This window comes from Mya arenaria, chromosome 11 (assembly GCF_026914265.1).
Source record: "Mya arenaria isolate MELC-2E11 chromosome 11, ASM2691426v1".
Taxonomy (NCBI): Eukaryota; Metazoa; Mollusca; class Bivalvia; order Myida; family Myidae; genus Mya; species Mya arenaria.
In genome coordinates this window covers 53525451-53543284 of record NC_069132.1, presented here as the reverse complement: position 1 = coordinate 53543284, position 17834 = coordinate 53525451, and the positions used below count along the sequence as shown (strand labels likewise).

The 17834-nt window shown below is 31.9% G+C and overlaps 1 long non-coding RNA gene across 1 annotated transcript; it reads left to right on the top strand.

Moving 5' to 3' along the window:
* Positions 1-1517: 1517 nt before the first annotated feature.
* LOC128209060 (uncharacterized) lies at positions 1518-16838 on the top strand. Its single transcript, XR_008256933.1, has 3 exons — positions 1518-1619; positions 3318-3406; positions 16483-16838. It is a non-coding gene; the product is annotated as an uncharacterized LOC128209060 (long non-coding RNA).
* Positions 16839-17834: the final 996 nt, after the last annotated feature.

The window sequence follows — 17834 nt, the reverse complement described above, 5'->3', positions numbered from 1 at the left end:
GATATAGAGGAAGCTTTTGGAGGGGTGGCCTATTTTAAATTGTTATAAATTCTTAATTTATACAGCTATCTGGTTGAAATTTGGCCAGTTGACAGTGCTTAGCCATAGAATATTGGTGTTTGAGTATGAAATGTGAAAATCTTATATTACATAATATAAATTAATAATATATAATTTTCTTATATATTTTTGACATTTTTAAAAAAAAACTACTTTCACTTTCAATTTAATGTTTGGAAATAGTTCCAAATGATGGTAACTAATGAATGAAAGCCTCACTTTCAATTCCAAAGTATAAATGGAGGGATTTTTTTAACATAGGAAGCAGACCCAGGTGGAACTGTCTGTTGAAGAACCCCCCCCCCCCCCACCAAGCTGCCCACCAGAGGCCAAGCTGTACTTGGTGTTTGCCAACATGCTGTAATTTGTAAGTACTTCAAGATAATATATTAGAAAATGGTATCCAAACTGAAGTACAAAGTGAGACAGTTTGGTCATAAAAGCCCATTGAGACTGTTTGTTCCATTCCTAAATGAATTTCTTTCATGTTGTCAATCATTTCTGATGTGGCTTTGATAATAATATTATTTTCTAATGAAACTGCTGACTTGTATCAGTCTTTGGTCTGTATTGTGCATCTATTCACACATTTTGTTTGCTCTTTTAAGCAAACATTACAATAATTGCAAATTCTATAAGCAATTAAACAAAACTTACTGCACATAGGATGCAGAATGATGTTTTATTTAGTGTGCATATGATTTTCAGCTTATGGACAAGAAAACATATACTTTAACAATCACAGCAACACAATGAGATCCCAATTTTAAAGAAATAATGCCACCTTTCATTAATTCATTAATTCATTCTATCAATCATTCATATATATTCATTAATTCATTCATTTATTCAATTTATTCATTGAAAAACTTGACATTTCTCAAGGCAAAATAAATAAAAAGTGAGCAGCTTTCATAAAGAATAGAGCCTTTTCCCTTAATGCATTAAAAAACACAACCTTAATACAGTATAAATGTTTTAAAAACCCTAATTTATTGCTTATTTTAATAGCCAGCCTGGTTGCTGTAGCCACAGAGGAATTTTCAAGGACAAGAACCAGTGCTGGTAAAACTGTGGTCTCTGTGGTTTTCCATACCGGCTCTCGGCAAGGATTTTCAAGAAAGGAATACCATCTCCAAGTAAGAAGAAATTCTAAGCATGTCTGGTTTGAATGCTTGCAAAATGCATCTGGGTACTCAATAAGATGAGGTTTACCTTTGAGTTGTTAAAAACTGATTGCAAAATGTCCAAAAGACTATATATTCTATTAAATTTGTCCTGAAAATCTTTGAATTCATGAACTTTTCTGCATATTTATCACATTTATGACTATATTAAAGGTTGTGTATGCCTCAAATGAGTGTTTACAGGCCTTTTTCAAACTTTAACAGTAGTGGCAGATAGTTTTATTTGTGTAAAACATTGCTTTTGTGTCTTGCTTGCAGATCATGATGTGCCAATAAGCTCCAGTTAGCTGCGGCCTTTTCCCCAGGCGGTAGTCCTGCAATCTGAATCCAGGAGATGCAGCTCTGAATCCAATATTTCAGAAGAATGAAGATGTTAGTCAACTCTGTAGTGCTTGTTTGTGTGTAAATGATTCCAATGAGTGAGATTTATAGCAAATCAGGTGTAAATAAGCATCTTATAGACAATAGTGAAGTGCTGTACTCTGAATTTAATGCCAAATCTAGCCTTCAAAACAGATTCTTAAAGTAAATTTTTTTTAAAAATGGGCATAATAATGCTATCTCTGCATTTTCTACATCATGTAGCCACCTCATACATGAAAACACTAGCAGTTGTCATGAATCTTTAAGTTTTGGTGTGTTTTTTGCCATTTCCTTTGTTGCGCCATTTGTCCCGGAAGCCAACAATTTGGCATATAGTGTTGTTTAGACTGTCTATTAACACATTATCACTAAATTTCTTGTGTTAAACTGAACAGTTCTGTTACCTTTGTATATAAGTGGACCAGAAAAGCAAAATTTTGACAAGTTGAGGCATTTCAGTTGGGCTCTATGTCATTTTTTATATAAAACACTAAGCCGATGAAGTGGAAAAACCTTATTTTGCTTAGAAAAAAATCTTAAAAGAGTAGGCAGGCCAGTTTTGTGGTGCTGTTCTATAGACACCATTAAAAGCTACAAGGAAAACTTTACTTGGTCAAATTATTCCAATGCATAAGGAAATAATGGCTCTTCAAAGGTTTGCGGCTTAACATTTGAGGGAAATGGCTGTTTCTGCTTTTTATGAAAATACCACAGGTGCTAATACTTGTCTCATTCATTTAGTGTTTGATATATCATTGCCAAACTTTCAGTATGTGTTGCATATAGCCTGAAGCTGAACTATAGGAGTTTTGAAGTCTGTTTCTGAAAAAATGTTGCTTAAATAGGCTCAAGACCACAGTTATCTGCCCCCCGTTGACCAAGATCCGGATGTGAATACAGAAACAAAGAGTGCTTGTGTTCAAGTATCAATATTTTATTAAAATTGAATGAAAAAGAAGCAAAAAATGTTCTTTTTGCAGAGAACTTGACTGAATTTGACACTCTATTGCAGAAATTGATAGTTTTCAATGTAAATATTGGAAAAATCATAGCTTGTGGAAGTCTGAAAATTAGTTGTTTGTAGCCGATTGACTCCCTGGCGGAAGGGTTATGTATTTGAACTCAATTTTGACAGTCGGGTCAATGGTCAACATGGTGTTTTCTTGTGATTATATTTTGTGTCTTGAATTGTTCTAGAGATGCCATGTCCTTGTTTTTCAATTGGGGTGTGTATAAAGTCAAAAGCCAGGTTAGTGTCTATATGAAACATATAGTAAAAATAACTGTGGTCTCACGCCATACACGTTGAAGAAGTTGTCGACTAGAACCTTTGTTATGGCGAACTCGGCGGTATTAAGCCAATAGTGTATATATTTTAAATCGGATTCTTGCTGCTATTGGTAATCAACGATAAGATTGTTGTGTCAGTTCGATGTAAAAGTGATTATTCTTTGCACAGAACGCAGTTATAAGCTTAGGATTGGTATTTTAGCTATTTAATTCATGTCTGAACTGGACGTGTATCTTTTTCGAGACGAATTGTGTTTTGGAAAGATTCTTCTCTAGTCAATAATATAACGCTAGCTGATTTTTAGTTTTGATAATATTTTGATATATTGTCGATAAATCATGATGAATTGTTATAAGATGCCCCAAGACGTGATAAGCAGCCGTTGAAATTGAAATAGTTGAAATTCTAATTTTCAGGGTCAAGACAGATTTTACCCAACTGAGGCCGCAGGAAACTGTTTAAAGTAAGCCGGAAGAAGCTGTTGAGATCTGCATAATACTTTCAAGTATGTGTGTTCCTGTAAATCTTGATGAACCTAGTCTCAATCTTTTTTTCGGATTAAGAATTGAAAACGGCTAAAGATCACTGTGCCATTGACATATGACCGCAAATTTGAAAAAAAAATGGATTTTATTGGGGGGGTTTTACCATAAAGCATCCTGTTGCTAATGACTGCTGTGACTTTTACATTTTTACCTCTTAATTTATGGGTCATCTCCTTGCCATGATCAAACTCTTTGTGCAATTAAGGAACAACTTGGTTGTTATTTTCGAGTTGTTCGGGTCCCCGGCCAAGTGGTTTCAGTTACTGATTGAATACCAGTTAAGACACACATACGGAAAGTAATGTCGTCACGTCCTTCGAACATAGGTATATAAAACCGAAAACTATTTTATCCATGTAGTGACAAGGAAGTTAAAAGCAAAATTTTCATCACTTGTCAACAGAGATCAACTATTATAACATATTTACTTATAAAAAAGGCCAAATATAGTTTGTAGCATAAAAAAAACAAATTTACTTACCGGACCGGGTGTGACGATTGAGAAAGACACTGTTGCGATAAACGGAGGTCCAAAGGACTAGGAAAAACAAATTGTATATTTATTATACAGTATTTAGAATGTTCTACTGTATGACTTTTAAATATGCACTATTTAGCAAGCATAACAGGACACCCTTTTATACATGTTCAGGTATTTTAAAGAGTTGAACAAATTAATATTTCAACAGGATTAAGTTTAAAAGACAGGAACATTAAAACACAAACGTGCAAGGGTAGGAATAGCAAAATAAAAACAAATTAATGTCTAGTGACTTTGTGAAAATTTGTGACAATTGCTTTTTTACATTTTGTTACCCGTAAATGCGTAATTTTAGTCACATTTTATTAATAAATGTTAGTATATGTTCTGTTGGTCGAGAGGTTGTCACATGACGAATGTGATTTAAGATGGGAAAAGAGTGATATTTTGTAACCAAACCCGCATGCGCAAAAGAATTTGAAATCATTCCCGTTGTATGCTCTAACAAAATAAACGATCGGAAATGGCATTTAAGTCTGCGATGTCACTTGTTCAGCACCGCATGTTTTTCTATAATAATAATAATAATAATAATAATAATAATGATAATAATAATAATAATAATAATAATAATAATAATAATAATAATAATAATAATAATAATAATAAATATCTGATGCAAGAAGAGAGTCTGGGAATATTATTACTAAAAAAGAAATTAAATACAAACCTTATAAACTGTTTTTAAATCTGGAATTTGACAGACAAAATGATGTTGTGGTAAACAAACTAAACCTAAAATAGGAAGAGGAATAATTTCCGTTTTAAGCCATGATCAAATTAGCAAGGGGAAACGAATTGATGCCAATGACGTCATTTCTGGACCGTTACTTGTCTGAGCGAAATGACTCAAAGTGTTGTGTAAATGAAAAGTGTCAGGAAGATGATATTAAAAGCGTATAATAAAACACTGTTTTTCGGTGAAAAGAACTTTCTATACTGAGATGTTTTTATGACTTGTAGCCCTACCCATTTTATTTTTAGGGTGATTTGTTTATAAGTGTTAGTTCAGTCTGTATGCCTTAATGTTTACAATGAAAAGAGAAATAAGATATAATTAAGATATTTACTTTATAGTTGATGATACATCTAGATAATTGTGTTTCTCTCTGTATATGATATATTTCTCAAATCAGTGTCAAAAATGACTTATCCTTTAAAATACTCTTATACACTTACCACGCTTTTTTGAGCCATAAACACTCTGCCATTTGGAGATGACCCCGGGGGAGTGTGAGCTCTAGCACAGCTCCTGTAAATCAGTACGCAAATGTAACTGTTATAAAAACGTAGGTTCTAAGGTAGGTTGCAGAATATATATATTTATTTATTGCGAAATTTTAAAAATGAATTATTGTACATTTTAAAACATTTATGTATAGTTTTTTAACGGAAGCAGAATCAATGATGTCCATATTTTTTCACTTTTTCGCAAAATGGTGTTGTGGTAAACAAACTAAACCTAAAATAGGAAATGGAATATCTTCCGTTTTAAGTCATGATTAAATTAGCAAGGGGAACCCAAATTGACGCCAATGACGTCATTTTTCGACCGTTACTTGTCTGAGCGAAATGACCCAAAGTGTTGTGTAAATGAACAGTGTCAGGAAGATGATATTAAAAGCGTATAATAAAACACTGTTTTTCGGTGCAAAAACCTTTCTATACCGAGATGTATTTTTTATAACTTGTAGCTCTACCCATTTTATTTTTAGGGTGAGTTATTTGTAAGTGTTAGTACAGTCTGTATGCCTTAATGTTTACAATGAAAAGGGAAATAAGATATAATTAAGATATTTACTTTCTAAGGCATATAATGAATTATTCAATGAAATTTATTAAGGAAGTATCATGCATATACACTTTGAGGTCTTTATAGTTGATGATACATCTAAATAATTGTGTTCCTCTCTGTAAAGCTCTTTCGGGCTCAGGCAAATACAGCTATCCTCGGGCAAATAACTGAGCCAATATAAAATCACCTAATTGATAACATTAAAGTATAGTTAATTATGAAAAACAATACATTTGTCGAAATTCATCATAATTATATACATAAAACAACAGTGAAAATAACAATTTTAAGTGCAATTAATTTCAAGTGGAGTTACCTATCGAATCAAAGTACCCGCTGTTTTACAGCAAAAATGTTAACAATAAGAATTGGATATTAACAAAAAATAGTTTGGATAAATTTTAAATAAAGATAATTTTAGTATTTTACACCTATTCAACTCTTTATTCCTTATTTCTAAAACGATTTGTCAAGTTGAATGCCATTAAAATGCTTTCATACAAAAGAAATATGAACGAAAACAAATGCTCGAACATAAATTCGATGGTATATCTCTATCTAATATATTTTTGCAAACTAATCCTCTTTTTAATACGATCCTCCCGGAAAACTCACACAACCATTAACTGAATTATAAACTAAAATTTGAAATTAGTATAGCTTCACTTATTTATTTTATAACTATTTATTTCTAAACGTTATTAATTAAGTGTTTTTTTTCTGAAAGTGTTAAAAATATATTCCTTCGAACACTGGGGCATATATGTATGACTGCTGCAATTTGTATTAAAATAAATAACCTGTTATTATTTGGAATAAACTAGCTGATAATATTTGTTATAATTTGGTATGTTTATACATGATATATATATATATATTAAACGTTACATTAAAAATCGCGTCCACTACGCTATGCCTCGTTTGGCACTGTATGAATTCGTCTGCGCTTATTTTTATGAAAAATGACTTAAAATTGATAAATATTCAACAGCTTAACAAATAATCGCTAATAACAGATATATCACGTCCATATATTTACGATGTACAAATTTATACATATATCATTTTTACGTTTGTCGTCTGCAACATTGCTTCACTAAAATGGTATTATCCTTTATTGTCTACTATTTTAAAGGTTCTTACCTTGCTGCTTTTCTGGCGTACTGACCAAGAGGTCTTAGAAAATACTGTCCATCTACATTCGAGAAAAGCAGTAAAATAAGAACACACACCCATTTTGGCGACATGGTAAGGCTGAATGCTTACGCTCGACGCAAATCGGATTAGCTTGCAGGCTTTTATAGTACCACTCGCCCGGTGCAACGTGCATTCCAGTGCACAGTGCAAAAAGAATGATAAATGCTTTCTAGTTTTGCAAATAATGAGCCTTGAGATCAATTAACACATAAAAATGAATGGTAATTATTTAAATAAAAAGGTATTTGTAACGAGTTTAATTCATTCTTTTGATTCATTTTTATCAGAAATAACGAATAGCAGAAGCTGCTGGGGCCCATTTCAGTACGAATATTTATTTGAATCAAACTTAAGTAAGCAGGGAAATTGACGTTAGAGGGGGTGTAGCTTAGGTGAGCAACCTTTTTAGGTGCGTCCCTCCCTAAAAAACAATTTGTATATGGCATAAAATGTTTGCACGGGGTTTGAGTTACATCCACAATAAACTTTTAACATTTTAGCAATGTCGAGTCTGAAACGGAGCATAAATTGAGTGTATTTTATTACCTTTTTCTCCGATATTGACATAAAAAGTAAACTTGGACGAGTTTAGGTGGAATGCTAAATTCCCTTGTTGCCATTATTAAATATAAGCACAAAGTTGAGAAATCTTTGTGTTGCTAATTGTAACGTTTATATATATTTAAGATTATTACAGTTACTTCTAAGATCCATTATTAAACGGGAATCTGCTGGCGTAAGTGTTTGCCGCATACTTGTTATCAATGACAGTACTCAGAAAGGCGGAAACGAGGGATTGGTACGTCTACAGTAGAGCAACTGATAGGTCAAACTTCTCCATTTGAATGAAAAAAGTTCTAAACTTAATTTATTAAAACAACTTGCAGGGCCTCAACTATAATGGACAGCAGATGATCCATTATAATGTTCCCATCTATTGTCAAGCATGATTATTGCGAGTCAAATAACAAACTCGTAAGACCTTTAACCACTTATGATCTCTTTAGAAAAAAAGAAATCGGATTCTGATCGATCAATTGGTGGTGAAATCTAAATTTATTTTGGCTAGGTACGTATGCATACGAGACACATTCATTATTCATGTGGGTCTATTATGGCCAAAAACAACTTCCTTTGTTCTATCGATTTGGACCTTTAAATCAAATATAATGCAGTAATTATCAAAATCATCAATCGTTGTTTTGCAAATCTGTTTCAGTTTCCCTTTATCACGCTGCATCGTCAGTAGTGTAGGGCGAGTATTTTAAAATTTGTTACCAAGTTTTGGTTGTTGGTAACACAGTTAGGTGTGTTTTGGTACTTACACGCATATTATTGGCCGGCATGAATAACAAACATACATAACATTACATAGCAATGGATTGGTGACCTGGAAATCAAATCATATACTTTTAAATAGGTTAGACATGGGAAAAATTACCAAATTCCCAAAACATAAAATTGCGACGTTATCTCAGCGTGCTATGCTTGAGATGCAAACATACTTTTAACAAGAATGAACTGCATGGTTGATGTAAATTTGGAATGGCTTTACTGTAAAATGGACTAGACACCAAATGATACAATTACAATATTTCTTTATATAAATTGATTTCGCTTTGTAGAATGCATTGATTTAATTCATACTTACTAATATGCAACTTAAGAGCAAGGTGCTCGGAAAAAAACAATCTGCGCCATTTTAACACCGCGTACTTTTGATGAGAAAGCGTGTGAGACGACACGAGTGTTGCCTTTGATTGATAAATTATGTGAAATTATGTATTATTGGCCAAATTTTAGACTATATTGACAAGTGTATTCTTCTCCTGAGGAAATACTGTATATGCCGATTATGGAACCATGTGGTGTCTAGTGTCCCTACGATATAATTAACTGTTTAGTCAAAATCGTTTTTAAAATAATGAAAAAAAAACATATCAATTTCTAAGCTCAGTTATAGTATTTTTGGTCAAATTAAGATCATTAAATTTAGCACGATAATGGAACAGATGCTTACGATTTGTGTGATATGTATATCTAGATTTAACACCATCTTAAATGTTTTATACACCGTGTCTACTTATTTATTTTTTAATCGGCCTTCGTATGTGTATTTACATATATATTTAAAATTTGAATACGTTCAAGATGGTGTTTACATTTTGCATGATTAAATTGCCTGTGAATGCATATAAGTTGTTAAAATCAATGACCATCACCAAATGTGAAGACTTCTACTAACTATAAAACTCTCTATATCTGAACATTCTGTTCAAGTTGTACACCACTTGTTGTTGACCTCCTTGTTGAAAATTCATGAACCAAAATGCCGCCTCAGTAGTTCTGTGTCACGCCTTGACCATATCACTTTAATATATGTAATATATAATTTCAGGACTATTAGAGAAAATCAGATACTACTACAAAGAGTTATAGAGTTATGTCTTGTGTGTTTGCTGATGTATATAATAAGAGCGTTACAAACTAAGCTATGATTTCTAAGTAAAAAAGAAGTAAAAGTTATGCCCCTTGCAATACGCGTACTTATTGTCTCTGACAAAAGCCCATGCGTGTACCAAATTTCATTTGAATGTCATGAATTGTCAGGATTGGGAAGCTTTTGCCCAAATTCTCAAAATTCAGCTTTCAATTCAGCTATATAAGATCAGTTACATAACTCACAATAGCATTCACTTGTAATAGATATCACTTGTATGGAAAACTGCCAAAAATGTCACTTTCTTAAAGCGTTTGATTGTTAAACCTTCAAAATGTAAGAACTGCACAATTTTATAAGAGGCAAGGCTCTTGCGTTATATCCTTCGTGTCCAATGTTGTTATATTTTCAATATTGTTGGGGGTTCGGGGTTACCTAAGGTACTGTTAATCGGGCTGGCTTGAATTAAGGACTGAGACACTCAATGGCTTGACAAATCGTGGTAATCTTTAACATCAGTTTTTTCAGTACTTTTTAGTGAGTGTTGCGGTATTTCTCTTTAAGACTGTGATATACAGTTTATGGTCATAGGCGTTTACCTGACATTACTTTATAATATTCCAATGCCTTAGTTTGGCTCTATGTTTGTACGCTTGACAACTTAAATTGGCTTTATCACTTTCTTTCAGTTTATATATGCATACGTGCAACACAAAAAAGACACCTTCAAAGTTTACAAGTTTTATTTTCATGGTCGGATAAAAAATATTTTTATGTCGCTGCGTATAGTATAAATTATACAACAGAAATGCATTTAAGACAGCCTTCACTTTCACATCTAACAATATCATTGATGAAAGTTAATAAATAAAATGTTATTTCAAGATAAAGTTTGATTTCAATATAGTTACTATAAATTTTCGTGTAAGGCTGTGTTAAACAATGCATAGCCGTATTAAGTAATTCAAATGCTGCTTATATCACGTACCTTATTTGCGTCCAACTATATATATATATATATATTTATATATACAATGCATGCATTAAAGAGACCATCAAATAGATAAACAAAACAATGCATAGTTTAAGGAACCTTTAAACAAAAACAATGCATAGTTTAAGGAACCTTTAAATAGATCAAATATACAATGCATTGATTAAAGAGACAATCAAATTGATATGATACAAGGCACACATATATTAAATGATGAATAAAGCTAGATATTGTTTATCTTATCAAAGGCGTCAATGTGCTAGCTAAGTTAATGGTACAATAGTGTCACTCAATTAGGTATTTGTGCTGCTTCGTGAACAGTAGTGCGGCATTTATCTAGATTTTAAAAGGAAATGCTAAAAGTACAATTTAAGGACTTTTTTGTATTTTTTTTTTCTTTGATTTCGCAAATCAAGAATGTAAAAAAACATGTTTCAAAAGCTGTAGATCTTAAACAGTTTAAGGGAAACTTGCCTATGTGTACTAATGTTTAACTCAATATATTTTTGTATATATTGAAGTTCAGACTGGCTTTAGGAAAACGATGCGCACTATTCACAATGATTTAGGTGTCAAAAGATCCACACAAAATAATTTTGTATATGAAAAACTTTGTAGAGTTTCGATAAGCGTTGGCAGATGTTTTAGAATTATCAAGTACTAGTTCAAATTAATCGAATCTCAGGACCATAATTATTGAATATTGTATATAAAATACAAAGAAATGACATAGATTTATTTCCAAATAAGAAAACACTCAGCAAGTCTTTTAACTGACATGTTATCATCTTTAGGATTTTAGGATGTTTTTTTTTTCAATGTGATGGAAATACAAACCTTGTAAAGCAGAGATTTAAAGATAATTTTATATAAATTTGGAGTGCTGCATTGATAATATCAATAGAGCTTTACTTTATGTGATCGTGAAATAAGCTTCAGTATCGATTTAAAAAAATAAATGTAGTTATTATTCCAAAGCTTAGAATAGAAGATTGCGCACATCTTCTCATCAGCGTGCAACAGAAACCGATAGATGGCATAGGCCAACTAGTAGTTCATACAATGATAGAAAAATGTAATTCCCATAACCCACTCCATGTCCTCAACGACTACTTAGAAATAACAAACAAGACAATATCATTTCAAAAATACAATTATTTCAAATATTGAAATACAGTAGAGCACTTGGACATTGCGTGATGTACATCATATCATACAACATTACCTATAATTAAATATAACATATTTTATCAAGTCACTCAATAATATCATTAACTAACAATATATGTAAGAAATTGTAAACATTTTGCACAATCCTCGTAATACTATCAATTTTATTATGAAATTTCAACTTAAACAAAACGCTGTTACTCAGACAAATGTCCAAAGCTGAATGACTTTCAGCGCCAAAACTCCTCGTGCAACTTGAAACTATGAACGCCACCTATCGGACATTACTTTCAATAAAGGGAAATTAATTATCTTCTTACTCATTTCATTCAAACTAAGAAAATTATATTTTATGCGATGAATCAGATGATGAGGACCATCTTGTTAATGAATGGACCCTATTCAATAATTTATGAAAACTATACATTGATAAATATTTCTAGACAGACCATGTCTGTTAAAATTTATTGATCATCTGACAAGCCAAAACGAGACTGTAATACGAAAACTGTCGAATATTGCTTATAAAGCTTTTATACGTTAAGTGTTATGAAGCATAATTTATCAGTTTATATAAGCAGTAAATATATGTTCATATGTATGTGTTTGAGAACAAGAACAAATTTCAGTATGCAGTAATTGTCTTAAGCAATTGGTGTTAATCTCATGAATATACCCCGATTAATAAACTAAATAACCCCCTTTTATAACATAACTAGACATTATGACTACTTGTTATCCTCACAATAATTATCTTAAATTTTCCTCATCTGTACCCTGGTAGATTCCATCGATCCATGCTAAAATAATAGTTTGTTAGTTTGTTTTGTGTGTTTTTTTATCCAAGTCCGGATAAGGAAATTGACAATCATCGTAAATTAATTGTGTTGTAATATGCATATATTTTTTATTATAAAACTCAGTCATATTTTAATAATTTACTATTGATACGTGGTTTAGTACGTAGGAACTATTCGGATAAAGCATTGGATTTCGACACGTTTTATAATAACGGAACATGGTTAAGTTCTATGCAATATATGAATAATGACATGCAAAGTGTTTACTCACATAATCTATTTATTTCCATAATCTGTGATCACAGCCATGCATGGACTACTTCAAGTCTGTAGATAATAGTGGTTGGTTATCGTAACCTGGTAAATGTGACCATGAGTCATCGTTAGCTATTCTTATTTAATCCTTCGTAAACCTGGTAATCACAAACTAATTGAAATTGCTATTTACCTTGCAGCAAAATATTATTTATTATTTTTTGTTGTATTTGTTACGTTATGTAAATATTGTGCATTGTCATTGTTGTATGTATTACGCAATGTAATTATTATGCACATTTATTCAATTGTCACCATGACTTTTTGTTAAAATTCCTAGACACACTTGTTTTCGACCAATGTTTAGGTCTGTCCTTAGATGGTTTGATATGCGAATCGATTTACTAATATAATTTATAAACTGATGCAAACGGCATTTTAATATCTCATTCAACTGTTATAATTTTAAGCATGTAATAATGAAACTATCTTACTCTATTATACAATCTCTTTTTAAATAATTTGTAATAAATTCCAGTCTGACATATGAAATAATAATAAAATTGTAGTGTATTTGCACCGAACTTACATAACTTACAATACACATATTATTATTTTCCTTTGAGCATTCTCCATATCATGTATGTGTATGTACCATTGTAAACACTTGCAAATATTGTGTTTGTGCTCAGGGTCCTATGGCCCATTGGATGTGAAAGAAACCTTCTTTCCTAGGAACATACTGTGCTGCTAAGCCATCACACTGTGGGCCAAGGATATTTAACAAATGCATAAATCATTTGAAATCCATCAAACAACTTGCCGTTTCCCACTGGGAGGTTTTCTTCTGTTTATTTCTCGTACAGTCCTGCACTGCTGATGGATGTTCTGAGTAGTCCAAGGATGGCACTGGGCTACTATTTATACTTTCAGGCGCATGTTTTAATGTGTCTAGAGCTTATATGGTAGTGATATGTTTAGTAACTTACGACATAGGGGCTGAAGAATTAAGTGTCTTAACACATGGCGCTATAATTTGTTTTTGGTTGATTTAACCACCATGTAGTATTCCCTTTATATATATGTTATGCTATGTTGTATTATTATTGTTCTATATCTATTGATCGGATATATTCACGCTGCATGTTTGATAACAGTAAAACAGTAAATTGGCAAAAGTAATTGCAGTCTAGCACGTCATACATTTATTTCTCATTGTGTATACATGTTAAAGATATTTTTGAATACAGTAGTACATTTAACAATTTTCAGTCTTAATCTTTAAAGGATTGATTTCGTAAATAAACATTTTAAAGACGTTTTAGAACAGGAAATGACGTCATGAACATATAACGCTTTATGACATTAAAGATGCCACGTTTTAAAGGAAAACAAACTTTTTAAATTTTAATGTTTTTGTTGATATTTTTTATGGATACCATATTCGTGTGCATTCTACTTATAAATTAAAATGAATGTGATCATATGTATCTGTGGTTTTAAATCATCCCGGGAACTACATTTATACAATGCATGCAGCACAGGAAATGGCATTATTTTGTAGAATTCGACTCTTCACTAGACCAGGTGATTTCCTGGAGAAAGCATGTGATAAAAAGAATCTGACACAGGTCGTCATAAAATACACAACTTTATTCAACCTGTCTAAGAAATATATTAGTTAGTTCTCACATTTTTCATAAACTCATTGAGTAAAATTGTGTATTATATGACGACCCATGACAGATCCTATATGTATATACCCAATTGATAAGTCCAGCTTTTTTTCGCGAAACATTACTTATTTCAAAGACTTAAAAATGCGGGGTTTGGGTTTTGTAATATTCCAGGTTTGAGAGAAACAGAAAAGTAAAAATTCCCCCTTTCGAAACCTTTCATTTTGACAGTACTGATAATGATATCTACCCATACCGTATGAGAACAGACGGCAGTCCGGTCTAAACAAATCGCTTTTCTGTACTAAATTATGATACTGTTTCCTATCTTTGACGTCTGAAATAGTATTTTGAAATCATTTTTATCAACACAATTTGTTCACGCATGAAAACATCAGTATTTATGTTATTGCTATATTTCAATCATAGAAGCCATCAGATTGATTTTTGGTGAAGTTAAATATATCTGAATTCAGTGAAATCACACAACTAAATTATATAATTGTGTTGCTTAATATTCGTCTTTTCGAATTGTAACGACTTTCTTTGGTTTGCTGTGCGTTTTTTAAGCTTTTATTTATACTGCACTTTTTCAGAGGATTACACAAAGTTGCGTTTATGAAAGACAAAAGATACATTAACCAAACGGTTGATGAATATGGCCTGAAAATCGATGGAGAGTTCATCATATCAGTATGACCTCCATTTCATAATTGATAACAACAAACAAGCGTATTCTTCTATTCGACCTTGACCTCGAAAGAACTACTTTTTCATGTCAGTGTTCACCGATCTTTGTGTCAATATGCTCTATCCTTAGCAAAATGATGTCGAAACCATGAATATTGATAAGTTGTATTGTAGCCTGAGTATGAGTTCTTACGTAGTTCTACTATTTTCGCGCTGTTATTCTGAATCCAGGCTTTTTAATTTCCAGCAGAACATAACTATTTTAGATCGCTATATTGATCAGATTAGTGTTGGTCAAAATAAATAAACTCAGAAAGAAAATCCATCTAGAGTTAAGCCTAAATGTTTCCGGAAATGATTACCTACCGCCGATCTATAATTTCTAAAAGTAAAACATTTACTGCCTTTCAGGCGTATTTTTTCCCAATGAAATGTTCATTTATTTGCATAAAAGCTTTGTTCTAGTGTTACTTAGCATCGCTTAAGACACCCGGCTTTCAATTTATATTAGCACCCCTACTCTGATAACTAGAGTTATGTAATGCAAGCGTTTGGTCCATCTAAGTAGTTCGGATTAAACCTGTTAAACATTCAAACAGAGCGAATTATTTATAACTGCACTATTTCTACTAAGATACTTACATTAAACATAAATAAGATTTATTTGTCTATAAAACTGGGAAAGCAAAATTATATTAAATTTCTTATTCTCAGAACAGACGATTTTTTGAAAATCAAATAAATAGTTTCTAAAAACATTAACACATTTGGCCAATTGTTTGTCTTCAATGCGGGAAAATGACCATCTGATAAGCTCTGCATTTTGAAATGAATTATTTCTGAATTTGTTTGTAAAATTTTTTAAACAAAACCAGTATCTTCATTAAAGGAAATGATAAATATGATTTATTATACCATCCTATTGAATTTAAATTGATGGGCAAAATACATCGACAAAAATGACACCAAAAGCCAAATGTATATAGATATGTCTTTTTCTTTGCCCAACCTGGGCCCTAGCCCTTTCGGCCCTCGGTCAAACACAAGTCACTTTGTAAATTTATTCAGACATAGATATTATTCTCCTGTGCTATTCACCCATTCTTATTGTTCGAATAAAATTCACAACACTCAGATATTTGCCCGCAGGTAGTCTTTAGCGCATTCACGCTTAAAAACGTGTACACGTTCATGTCCGCAGCAATGGTATCGGATCCTAATGTAATCGTTTAAAATCCTAGTGTAATTACCGACAAAATGATCTTCATATATCCAATTAGTCATTCATTGTTCTTGTTCAATGGAGTTTTAATCGGTTCGCACTCGGCCTGTCGACTTAATGGTTTAAAATACCAAAACTAGACAATAACTTTTACTTATTGTTCATTACATTCTAAAGGAAAGTGTTATATAACATGTTTACGACAATAAACCTTTCTGTATGTATGTCATAAAATGGTATACACTATTTATTTCAGGAACCATGCAATTGATGGATCCGTTTCAAATGTTCAAGCCACGATCAGTGTTACCGGTACGCAAACATCACCGAAAGGACGAGTCCAAAAACTCTCACCTGATTCGTTAAGTAGGCAATAAACCCAAGACATCAAAAATACCTTTGTTTTATCTCATTTTATTAATGCAGTTCATTCTTGATACGCAAAACTGAAACATTAAAATACAATGTGTACTCAATAAAAGTGATGTCATATTGACTCATCGTGAACAATACAAATTATGAAAGTTAAACCGCTGACTAAGCAAGGCACAAATGGTTCATTATAATCATCATAAAAGAAACAAATCATTAAAACATCTTTGAAATGCATAGCACGAAACAATCAAAGTTATTCACACTGTTTCTTAATTATTATCATAGTTACCTTAGCTATTTCGTATTTGTCGTTAGTATTGAGCTTCGTTTTAAATGCTTATATTTTAATTTGTCATGGTGATTGTTTTGTTTACACTTTTCTTTGCCTTTTTGTGTGTTATGCATTTAATTGCTTCATATCTTATAAAACCTTTTATCCGTTCTCAGAACACATTTTCATTGCATTCGTTGTTTTTGTTGACCTTTTTATTAAAACATGTTTTGAATTGCCTGGTAAATTTCGTTTGTATAGATGACATTATTGAATACTAGTAGAAATATGAAAATGAAATTAATTTGAATGAATGGTCTGTTTAGTAGTCCGGTTTTTGTGTTTTCTTTTAAAATGTTTATTAAATCATCTGATATTAAAAAGTAGCCGAATCTACAAATAAGGTTATGTGGTGAGCACCATGTTAATTGTACTTTATCGGGGTGTTATAATCTCCATGCGTCGCTAAAGCTTCAATAGTTTAAGAGTTATATGATCCTTTTTCTAGTTTTTCTTATGTTTGTCAGTGTGGATATTTTTCTTATCGACTTTTTTGATTAAATCTGTATTTAAATCCCCTCAATCTTTCAATCTAGTGAAAGATATTAGACATGGTTACCCGTTGTTAGTGACATTGTTTATAATCTGCTTACAAACGCATACGCACCATATTACACTCAAAATCTCCAAAACAGGAGTTATAGCGAAATGATCAAACAGATTATTTTGCAAACTATTCAACATTTTCAAAACCTGTAACACTAAATAGTTAGAGGCCTAGTTTAAGCCTTCTATAAGTGACCCCAATCTGTGTATAGTTCACAAACTCTGTGTATTGATCTTTATCTACTTGCCTTGATCCCTCTTATCAGATCTCCAATCTGAGTATCCTGCTGGGCCGTTTTGGAGGTTTCATTATAATATTGGACCCTAAATGTCCTAAAATTCCCTAAAAATTCGCA